Source organism: Belonocnema kinseyi, chromosome 3 (assembly GCF_010883055.1).
Source record: "Belonocnema kinseyi isolate 2016_QV_RU_SX_M_011 chromosome 3, B_treatae_v1, whole genome shotgun sequence".
Taxonomy (NCBI): domain Eukaryota; kingdom Metazoa; phylum Arthropoda; class Insecta; order Hymenoptera; family Cynipidae; genus Belonocnema; species Belonocnema kinseyi.
The window spans coordinates 8,070,595-8,083,371 of NC_046659.1; the positions used below are offsets into that span (position 1 = coordinate 8,070,595).

Sequence of the window (12,777 nt, forward strand, 5' to 3'; positions counted from 1 at the left end):
ATACGTGAAGTAACGTAACCTCAAAATACACGCATTAAAGAGGCGCGCGAAGTATTCAAATCATGAGAATCGCCAGCCCAGAATCGAAATCTGAAAATATTAAAATCCCAATCTCTTCATTTTATTTTAAAGCAGATAGAGATATAAATAGAACCGCCGAAGTGTTCCGACCGGTAATCGTGCAACTTCGAGGTTTTAAAATCAGAGAGGAGAAATGGGTTGCGCACGCAACCCAGGCTGCAGAAAACTGCAGATAGAGTAGAATGTATATACTTTCGATATCTGTTACGGTGTAAAGTTACTTTCGCAGTCGCCTGCTTCTACTTTCTAGTCTAGGGTTAATAACACAACTTCCAACCCGCTACGGGCGTTGTAAATAATTGTATATATAGAAAGGATAAGATTGTAAAAAAATATAGATTTAAACGGAAAGATTGTAAGGAATGGAAGTTATGTAAAGCCTTAGGGGACACATTATGAATAAAGAACAAGCTTAAATGTAACTTATTTTTATTATTTCGTATTTCTTTGAAATACATTTGTTTTAAATGACTTAACCTACTGGCTACGTGACAGGTAGAATTTTTCAAGTTTGTAATCGCATACTCCCAAGTTTTTTATTAGACGTTTTAATCGCTGGTGTTCGCAACTTTCCACACACTATTACTAAACTTAAGAGAATAATATTTAAACAAATTCTTACATATTCTTTCTTGTATTATTGCCCACTTAGTCTCACCTAAATACACACGCCCGCTATTAACTTTCAAATTCGCTAGGCGGCGACACAAGCGCGGCTCACAGCGAAAAGATAAATACCTGAAAACAACGCTTTCATCTTCGAATAGTTCTTTTTAATTCAGAGACTTGCTGATCATAAAAATCAAGCCAGTGTCTGCAAGCACCAACAAAATTCGACAATTCGTAACAAAATTTCGTCATAGATACGGCTCCTTAAATAAACATTTTTGTTCTTCAAAAACATTTGTTAATGAAATACACATTCATCTTTTGAATTGAAAGAAAATAAGCTATTATTTACAAAATATACGCACTGGTATTTTTTTCGACCATACATGACAAAATACGTAATTTTTTATATCACTGTATAATTTATAATAATGATCATAAACAATTCTGGTGCAATTTTTACAACACCGCCTGCTATCGGGAGAAAAACAACCCCAAAACCCTGATAGAGAATCGCGGCTTTTAGTAAAGAAACTTTTCACTTCAACATTCACACGTACCAGTGGGCCAAGAGCTATTCGAGCCACCCCTGGATTCACTGGACGAGTTCAATTAAAATAGAATAGCCTTTCTTCAGTAGGAAAAATTACTCTAATTTTTCCATTTTTTTAAATTACAAAGTTTCCTTGTTTCTTAATTAATTTTGAAATATTCCAATTCCAGGAAACCAGGAGGTATGTGACTAGGTGAGATACAGAATTTATAGTACCCTTCACGGAGATGTACTTCAATACCGACCCATCCTTCTCCGTAGTCGTAGATGCGGCAAATTTGGAATTATGGGAAATCCGGATCAGGAAAAACTTCAACTAGTCTCATCAGAAGTGAACTTGGATCAGACAATTTTATATTTGTCACATTATTTCGAAAATTTAGAAGACCAGAATAATTTACAAATTATTCTTTTTAATTTTCCACTTCAAAATTAAACTTTTCTCTCTTTCAATTTTAATTACATAAGTAATGTGAACAAAAATAAAATACAGAACTTTTCACGAAACCCCCCAAAAAAATTCGCTGAACTTGCCTTATTATTTTTTTTATAAGTTAACTAAAGAAGGAGAGTTTATTTTTTCATTAATTTTCATTCTGAGACCCAGTTCCCACGATTCGGCGGTATAATTCCACACAAACTGTCACCAATTTGTTACGTGTCCAGCGCTGTTGTCTATTTGAAGACTTGTAGATGTCGATCTGTTTTATCCTGGATTCATTGCCGACGTTGAGTGATAAAAATCACTAACCGCGCGAATTGGCCGAGGTTCAAATAACAGACACAACACAATAGTTTAGAGAATAAATTAATAGTTTTCATTTAACTTTAATTTAAATATTGAAGATCTTTTAATGAAGATTAAATGTCCTATTCCGTCGTCGTGAATAGGTTCATTTACGCAAACGGAGAGACGCAAACGGAGATGCAAACGGAGAGACGCAAATATATGAGCTTTTTCTATGTCCTCGCATATATTTATAACCTCAGTTTTTACCAAAAAAAAAGGATGGGAATTGTCCTTCTAGCCAATAGAATTGCTGACGACACATAATTTAATGTTAAATTAACCTATCATGATGAGGTGCGTTAAGCACCGCCTTATATTTCAAGCATATAATCCACATATACATATGCATATACAGAACTTTCTGAGTGTACATAGCTATTTAAATGCTAACTGCTGATTCTTTATAACCAGATATTAGAAGTTATTAATTCGAGGTACAGAGAGTTGTCATTCAATTTCTTATTGTCAGTTATGATTAATAATTATTCTTTCTGATAATAACGATCTATTTAAATTTCTAAATGTACTGAATATCTTGTTTCATTTGAATTATTTCAAATGATTACCGCTCTTAAAACTATTAAATGGTAAGTATTCAGTAATAGGGTTCTAGCAGAGATGAGGTGGGAGATAGCCGAGATAATGGAATAAGAGAATGTGAAAAACATGCGCTGATAACTGCGCCCTCTTAGCGGATTACCTGAGAGTTACTTTGAAGGCGCAAGTTGCGTGTCGGTAAATGACGAAAGTTAGCAATTTCTAAAATGATTGACCAATTAAGTTTCTGCCGGAGATTGGTTTCTGCCATGGACATAGGAAACAAGGGACTAGGCATTTAAAAAATTCAAAAGTACTTTAGAAATCTTTAAAAAAATGCTAGGTATTTCAAAAGATTTTAAAGGATTTGACCAATTTTAGAGAATTTTAAAAGATTCCAAGGAATTTTCAATTGATTACAGTAATTTAATAGGAGATTTTAAAGGATTAGATATATTTCATGGTATTTTAAAAATTTCAATATATTTTCAAGAGCTTTACAAAATTTCAAGAGATTTCAAAATATTTCAAAAGATCTTAAATATTTCAGGATGTTTTAAAAGATGTCAGGGAATTTTCAACTTATTTTTATTATTTTAAGAAATTTTTAAGAATTAAAAAAATTTTAGAATGGTTATTCAAAACAATTCAAAAGTACTTTAAAATTCTTTGAAAAAAAAGTTCAAGGTGTGTCAAAACATTTTGAAGAAATTTCAAAATTTGAGAGAATTTAAAAATGTTCCAAGGAATTTTTCATTGTTTGCGTTAAAAAATAATGCATTACATTATATATATTTATGAATTTAACTGTTATTAACAGGGAGAATAGTCTCAGTTCGCCCATGGATGTTAATGATTTAATAGACAAAGTTACATATTAAAAAAGTAAGATATGTATGTTCGTTTTTTATTCTTGCAGTTGATTTTTTCAATTTCTAAGAATTTTGCTAGTCACTAAAAAAAACTACTTAAGTTAACCATCTGTAATAAAGTCTATTGATAAATATTACGAGTTTACCGCAACAACAATTTTGTAAATCAAAATTTTCAATTAAGTAATTTTATTTCACGATCAAATGTTTTCCAACTGTTTCTAAACATTATTGATTAAAAAGAAAATTTTAATTTCAAATAGGTTTTCTAACAGTCAAAAAATTGTCTGGCTAAATCAACCAGAATTCTGGTTAAATATGCCCTTACTATATTTTCTGGTTAAAGTAACCAGAATTCTAGTTAAATTAATCAGGAAAATAATAAGGCCATATTTAACCAAAATTCTGTTTGATTTAACTAGACATTTTTTTGAAAGAATATTATAGGAAATAACTCTGTTCTTCAAATTTTTCTATCGCAGAATAAAATTTGTAAACTTTTTCAAACTTTGAACAATTTTATAAAATGTTGATTATTTCGAAAAAAATGTTAGAAGCTATTTAAGAATTTTGAAAGGATGAAATTTTGTTGTTAAGATTCCTCTGAAAGTTTCTAAAAATCTCTAAGTTTTGAAGGTCATTGTAAATGTGTAATTTTTTTATGATTAAAATTATTTGGAAATTTCAGAATTTTTGAAGACATTAACAATTTTTAAAAACAAGAATAGTTTTTCTAAAATTGATTTTAAAAATTATTTCTTCAAATCTTCTAAAATTCTTAAATATCTTTTAAGCTGACTCTAATTTTTCCTAATATTTTGTGTATCCTGCAAAATAAAAAAAAAAAGCATAAACATTTTCTGCATTTTTTTCGGCATATGTGAAATCTTCAAAAATGTTTTTGAAAATTTCTCCGGAATCTTACGAAAATTATATTTATATAACTTTAAAAAGAAACTTATAAGCCGTGATTCCTTCTTGTAAAATCTTGGAATGTGGTTTTACCTTTGTAACAAGCAAATAGTTATTCCAAATTTGTATTTTGCATTAAAAATTATATTAATTGCAAAAAAACGTCATTTTTTAACTCTAAACTGAAGCTGAAATTAATAGCCCAGATTTTTCAAAAGTTTTTTTTTCTATTTTTATAAGTTGAAGATAATAACTCAGTTATCAGTACACATACTAAATTAGGAAGTGTAAAAAGTATTAAAAGTTAAAAGAAAATTAGAAATTTTTTTATTTAATTTATTTTAATCAATTTATTTATTTCAAAAGTTTAACCAAGTACAATTTAATTAGATTATATAATAAGTGTTCGAGAAAGCAGTTTTAAAGAGCTACTCATCTATTTATATTGCATTTGTTTTTCGAGGAAATACATTTTTTGGAAACTCTCCGCCGGTTCTGCGAACTAGAGGTGCTAAGATTCTGCAAGAATCGAAGATTCCCCTCCGCCCTACCAATATCATTTCAACAAATTGGGCGAATTCAAAACAAAATCACACTTTGACTTCTCGCGTTGTCAAGACAAGACGGTCTTTAAATTTGTATTTGAGATATTCTCTAGCAATTTCGGACCTTAAAGCGTAATTTAAATTATGCTCTTTAAGTACCGTGTGATTTTCGCGAGCAGTTCTTCTGACAGACTATAAAGCATTTTTTACCTGATCCACAATCGTCAGAAGTATTTTGTGCGATAATCACATTAATTATTAAGTTTCGCAAGAAAATGTGCGGTAAATGTGAATGTCAGCGAGTGAAAAAAAAGCTGAAGGGAGAAGGCGTGGGAGTGTGTGGTTGAGTGGATTGCGTGGTGTGTGTGTTTTAAATTTTCAGGTTTTTAAAATGTCAGCAAGTCTTTTCGATCACTGCCAATACCGGGACTGTCCAAATATGAAGTCGGCAGAAATAAAATTGTTCCACTTTCCAGCAGAACAAGACCCAAGATGCGAAATCTGGATTACAAATTCAGGTAGGTGTCATCAACATCAATAAAAGTGGCATTTGTTTAAATCTGTTTATTGTATAAGTTATATAATTAAAATATATTGAAAATATTTTATATTTCTTTTTGAACATTGTTGAAATCTTTTGAAATATTCTCCAACAATTAATGTTTCTACATCAAAACACATTTTATATTTTTCATCCGTTAAATGTTTAAACTATTTATTTTCCAAACCGATTAGCCATGTATTTATCTTTGAAATTTACATTTTTTATCCGTTAAATTTGTTAATTATTTATTTTTAAAAGTGTTTTGAAAAATTTTTTTTTTCAAATTTTGAAATCTTTCCAGAAGTTGTCTTAGAATACTTCAGATTTTTCTTTTAAAATCTTCCAAATCTTTTGAAATATTCTTCAACAATTAATGTTCCCACATAAAAAACATTGGATATTTGTCATATGTTACATTTTTTAATTATTTTTTTTCAAAACTGATGAACCATGTATTAATGATTTAAAATTTGTGAAATGTTTGAAACATTTTTTTTCTAAATTTTGAAAACTTTTAAGAACTTGTCTCAAAATATTTCGGATTTTCCTTGTAAATTTTTTAAAATCTTTAGACATATTTTACAAGAACTAATTTCTCAAAATATAAAATCATTTGTAAAATTGTACATCCAATCAAATTTTAAATCATTCTAAATTGATTCAAAAACTTCTAAACCATCTGATTATATTTGAAAATAAGTCAAATTTTTATAAATTTTGTTATTAAACTTTGAAAAATTTTAAAGTGTCCTTAAAATAATTTGAATTTGTCGTTAACAAATGTTTTAATCTTTAAAAATAATCTCTTGAAAATAATGTTTCCAAATATCATTATTTACCATTTTTTATCGATTCGATTTTTAAATTTTATTATTCTTTAATTTGTTCAAAACTGAAATCTTTTGAAATATTCTCCATCAATTAATGTTTCTACGCACGATAAGAAAAAAAGTCAGGAAGAGAAAAATATTCTTTTTGAAAGCCCTGCAAGATTATCATAACCAATTTTTGGATTTTCTTCAAAAATCGAAAATTCAGATTTTTATTGCACAAAAAATAATGGAAAATAAAAAATTCCATTTTGTGGATAAACTATGTAGGATACGAAAAAAGATGAATTAACAAAAATGATTATCCCCAAAAAAATCTAAAATTTCGTTAAGAATCACTTCTTGATAGGACGCGTACTTTTTGTTTTATTGGTGAAGAATAACGTTGAAAAAATATAAAAAAATGTGTGGAAAAACGACGAAAGTTACGCGAAAAAAATCCAAAAAAACTGGTATCGGTCGTAAAACAAACCCCCAAAAAAGGGAAGAATAAAACGGGCTGTCACACGGGGTGACCCCCTGAAACCATCTGATTATCTTTGAAAATGAGTCAAATTTTTATTAAATTTTGTTATTAAATTTAAAAAAATTAAAAAGTGTCCTTATAATATTTAAGTTTTTTTAAACAATTTTTAAATCTTTTATAATATTCTCTAAGAACTCATTTTTCTGAATACAAAATTAATTTTATATTATTTTAAAATTTGTCGAATTTAAAAAATTTTTTTTATTTTGAAAAGTTTTAAAACGTTTCCTTAAAATATTTCTAATTCATGTTTTGCAAGTTTTTAAATGTTTTGTTATATTCTTTAAAAATTAATGTATCCAATTATAAATTATTTGATATATTTAATCCATTCAATTTTTAAATTATAATTTAATCTTTTAAAACTTTTAAACCATCCGATTATCATTTACAATGATTAAAATTTTGCCTATATTTATTTTTCTCTAAAAACTTTAAGGAAGTGTCCTTGAAATATTTTTAAATTGTCTTTTACCAATGTTTTAATCTTTTGAAATAATCTGTAGGAAATAATGTTTTCAAATATCGTTATTTAAAACTTTTTATCGATAAAATTTGTAAATGTTATTATTCTTCAATTTTTTCCAAACTATTAACCCATGTGATCATCTGTTTATTTTAAAATGAGTTTACCGAAAATATATTTTTTTTTTTCGAAAAATGAGTAACATTTAAAAAATTTTTTTTTTTAATTCTGAAAAGTTTTAAAAATTGTCCTTAAAATATTTGATATTCATGTTTGGCAATTTTTGAAATGTTTTGTAATATTATCTAGAATTTCATTTTTCACAACTTAAATTATTTCCAATTCTTAATCGATTCAATTTTTAAATTATTGTTAATTCTTTTTAAAGTTTTAAACCATGTGATTCAAATTTAAAATGAGTCTAATTTTTCCTACATTTTTTTTGTATTTTGAAAACTTTATAGACGGGTCCTTGAAATACCTAAGATTTTTTTTATTTTTCAAATCGAATCAAGGAAGTTTAATATTATTTTAATATACTACTGTAAGAACTATTCAATCGTCTTTCGAATGTAATTGAAATGTTAATCCAAGTACTGTTTAAGATACTGAAATATATCAAAATATAAATTATTTTATTTTCAGTGACAAGAAGGATGTCGGCAAAGGCAAATGCAATTAATTTCAATATAAGGAATTTAAAAGACGGAAGAGTGCGGGGAGTAACTTTTCAATAAAAAGTTTTATGTTCCGGCAATATTAGGGGGTATTATTTAATTAATCGTCGTTTAAATCTAACTAAAATGTATTAAAAATAATATTCAGTATTTAATTGATCAATCAATGTGATTTTATACGTTTCCTACATTTCAGATTAATAAAGGAATGACAAAGAAGAGAGAAACTTCAGAAAGTGAATGTTTCTGTCATATTGCAGTTCTGGAATTGTTTTCATGTATATTTGAACCATCATTTGAATTTAATGTAATTTAATTATATTGAAGAATTAGATTTATCAGCAGTTGATACTTTCCTTAATCTAATTCTAGGTTTTTCAACAAGCTTTGCATGTTGTGAATAGACAGTGGGTAGTCAGACAATTTTAGAAAGGTAGGACTTTATGTATGTGTTTCAAATTAGAAAATTGATCAGAGTGGACATTAACTTTTAATATTCTTTTCAGAACTGAATCCGGCAGACCGTTATCATCTGCAAGCCAAATTATAATAAATCTACGTAGGATTTAAGATTGTGTTAGAGCGTCACTGCGACTTTTTATCAGTTTTAAGTCTTTTCACGCTTAATTTTAGAATATGTCTTCATATTTAACTGTGTTTGTCTGTTATAATAATAATAATTATTTTTATTGTTATTATTTATATATTGACTGATTTAATTTATTTTTGTGGTAGTTTAGAATTATTTGTTTTTGAATTGATAATTTGAAAAGATTGTAATATGAGAAGGGCGAAGGGAAACTGTAATAAGCAAGTGGTTGTGTAGGCGAATTTATTTCTTCTTCTTTCCTTCTTCCTTAGCTGGGTTTTCATGGTCCTCCTGTAAAATGAAGCTACCGCGCGTTATAGGTCCCGTTTCTGCAAAGTTTACTAAAAATACCCGTACATGTAAGACTCCTCCCGGAGGTTATTTTTCCACAAGGTGGTTTTTCTCGGTCGGGTTGTGCTGAAGCATTGTGATTTCAGCAATGCGGAAGCATAGGCAAATGCCGGAGTCTGTTAGGCAAATCAAAATGATTCAATAAAAATTAGTTTTAATTTATTCCCTTTATTCAATGAGTTTATAATTTTAAACCCTTTCACTTTCCCGAGTTCAATTATTGTTGTTATTACATTTTCTATTATTTACTTCAACTTATTTCTTTTAAATTTTTGTAATCCAGCCGTCTCCAATATTTCTGTAAGCACTTACAATTGAGTGCCAGGTAGTGTGTTTTTTTTTTGTTTAAATTCATAATTTTTGTAAACACAGAGGAAAGCACTTTGGGTATGTATCCGAAAGGTTGCGCGCTGGATTCTCGCTGTCTAAACTTTTTTCCATTTAAAAAAAATTGTATTCATTAAAATTAATTTTTTATTATTCACAAACTTTTTAAATGTCTATATTTGTGAAGTTTTAAATTCAATAGCTTTAGAAACTATCAAGAATTTTATTATTGCGGACTTTTCTAATTTAATATTTTTAAATTGTCTAAAATATATAAAATATTATATCGAATTACATGAATTTAGGAACTATTGTATATAAAAATTAAAAATTAGGTCAAACAACCACTACATGGTCTTACTGTCAGCAACCGTCATCCAAAAATGACAACAGCTCCGAGAATATACGCGATAAATCACACCTATGGCCACGTCTCACGACCGTCAACTGGGTGGTATGTAGTATTTATTTTTTCGGAAATTTGTAAGTGTTGATACTTTTGTTTTACCGGATCCTTGGGTCGACGCATTTCTTATATGTTTTACTGATTTGCAAAATATTTTTAAATTTTCTTTAAAAATTAAAAAAAATTAAAACTTTTCACGGAATCTTAACCAAAAAATTTTTAATTTCTTAAAAACTTTAGAAATTCTGAAAAAGAATGTAAAATTTTATTTCAAAATATTCAAAAATCTAAATTTTCTTTCATCTCTTAAAAGTCTTCTCAATATTAAAATTATTTGTTAAAGCTTCAAAATTATGTTTTTAATGAATTCTAATTTTTCCTATTATTTTTTAATTGTGCAAAATTATTAAAATTACCTTAAAATTTTCCATAATTTTTTTTTACAATTTTTTAAAATGTTTTAAAAAGTTGTAGAATATTCGCTCAAAATTATTTGTTGATAAATTTCATAATGTTTATAAAAAATCTTGAAATCTTTTGAAATATTCTCTTTACATTAACTTTAAAAATAAAAAATTGTATATTTTCGAAAGAAACTTTGAGAAAACTTTTCTATCTACTTCAAATCTTTCAAAATGTTTCACAAGCATTTTCTGTCGAAATTTTAAAAAAATCTATATTTCGCTCAACATTTGTCAGCTTCACAGGAAATAACAAACTGAAAGCATCCACTCAAATCATATACATGCAGAATGCAATCAGTCAGGCTTTCGAACAAATTTAACATCGTTTTGACAATTTTGAAAGGTAATGAAAGAATATTCTTCAGATTCATATGAAAATTTATAAGGATTTTTTGTTTTGACAAATAAATTGTTAGTGAAAATTTTAAAAGATTTCTACAAATGCTGGGAAAAAATCCAAAATATCTTCGGCAATTTTTTAATTTTTTAAGACTTAGAAATGTTAAGAAAAATTTAGGCTTTGAAGAATAACTATTGTATAAAAAAAGAATTCTCAAGTATGAAGAATAATTTTGAACCAATAAAAAAATAAATAGAATAATTAAAGTTTAACCTAAAAAATTCTACTTGTTGAATACTTCAATTTTCAATCAAAAATTTTGAATGACAAAATTAATTTTTAACCAAATATTTGAATGATCAATAAAGAAAGGAATTTCCATACAAGCATTATTGTCTACCAAAAAACAAAAAATTAAAAAAAATTTCCATTAAGAAAATTTTTTTTTAAAATTAAAATTAGTTTTTTTAATACTTGCACAATTTTAATAATGTTTTATATTCGTGAAATTTTAAATTCAACAACCTTAGAAACTATCAGGAATTTTATCGTTCCGGACTTTTCTAATTCAAGAATTTTCAATCGTCCGTAAGATATTAAATATTACATCAAATTATATGAATTTAGGAAAAATTGTATATAAAATTTTAAAGAAAAAGATTAAACAACTACCGCATGGTTCTACTGTCGGCAATCGTCATCTAAAAATGACACCAGTCCAAGCATATACCGGATAAATCATATTTACTTTTTCGAAATTTCTGAGTGTTGATGCTTTTTTTTACAGGATTCTTGAGTCAACGCAGTTTTTAATGTTTTAAAAACTTTAAAAATATTTTTAATCATTTAAAAATCTTCAGAAATCTAAATTTTCTTTTATCTTTTAAAAATCCTCTCAGTATTAAAATTTTACAGAATCTTTTTTGGCAATTTTTTGTAATGATTCGAAATCTTAATAAATCTATATTTCGCTCAACATTTTGCGGCATCTCAGCAAATAACAAACTAAAAACATCCACTAAATCATATTCATACGCAAAATTTGAAACGATTTCTTGTTTTTAAAAATAAATTGTCGGAGACAATTTTAAAAGATTACTAAAAATGCTGAGAAAGAATCCATAATATCTTCGGCAATTTAAAAATTTTTTTAGGATTAAAAAATTGTAAGAAAAATTTGGGTGTTGAATAATTTAGAAGTTTTAAAGTGATGTAAAATATTTTAGAAGTTTAAAAGATTTCCTAATATTTATAAAATATTTATAAAACGACAAAATTTCAAGAAATAGTTAAATATTCTATAAAAAAAGTATACTTAACTAAGAAGATTAATCTTAAACCAATAAAAAAATAGAATAGTTACAGTTTGAGCCAAAAAAATTTCTTGGTAAATACTTCAATTTTCAATCAAAAATTTTAAATAAAAAAATTAATTTTTAACCGCGAAAAAACTTAGAATATTTTAAGACAAGTTTTTTAATATTCTAATATTTTTTGAAATTTTAAGAAAAATTCGCTTCCGTTTCAGACATTTAGAAATTTCAGAAGATTCTGAGTGACTAAAAAAAAAATATTTCCGAAAATTTACCAAATATTTTTAAAATACATCTTACATTTATAACACAAAAAATGAATTTTCTACCGAGATTAATTTTCAAGCATTAAAAAGACAAATTAAATACTTCAATTTTCAACCCAAAAACAACGGATATAAAAAAGTATAATTTTCAATAAAAAGAAGAATTTTTAACTAAGAAAATTAATTTTCAGATAAAAAACAACAAACTTGAAAACAAAATCTTAAAATTGTCAACCAAATAGATGAATTTGTAACTGAAAAGTATCAATTTCGAAGCATAAATAAAATAGTTAAATTTTCAATTCAAAATCAACAAATTTCCAAAAAGAGTTAAATTTTTAATGAAAAGCATGATTTTTTTAACCGAGAAGATAAATTTTCTACCAATAATCAATGGATTCGAAAATATATAGTAATCTTGAAACACAAAAAAAGTATTAATTTTCAATAAAAATGTTTGTTATTTTCCACCATTTTTTTTCTTTTTCATCGTTATGTAATAAAGGAATGATTAAAATTTGGATTAATAACCCTACCGAAAAGAATCTTTGAGTATATACTAAAAATTCTTTAGGCCAAAGAAGCTGAAGAGAAATTCTCCGCATGCACTCAGGTAGATATTTTTAAGGTCCAGGGAGCTCGTTTAAATGGTCTGAAGGCTTTAAAATATCCTTTCTGAAATTGAAATAAGAATACGATCATAAATAACAAGCAGAGAGGCTATCTCAATAGAGTAGCTGACACTCAAGGGTCCTTTGTTAAGCTTTAGGATTAAAATT

At 26.7% G+C, this 12,777-nt stretch overlaps 1 long non-coding RNA gene across 1 annotated transcript in view; it reads left to right on the forward strand.

Annotated features, from left to right (window-relative positions):
- Positions 1–1,607, forward strand: part of LOC117169113 — a 156,336-nt gene extending 154,729 nt beyond the window's left edge. Inside the window, exon 3 of the long non-coding RNA XR_004466612.1 lies at positions 1,414–1,607. This is a non-coding gene — a long non-coding RNA (uncharacterized LOC117169113). The remainder of the gene's footprint in view (positions 1–1,413) is intronic.
- Positions 1,608–12,777: the final 11,170 nt, after the last annotated feature.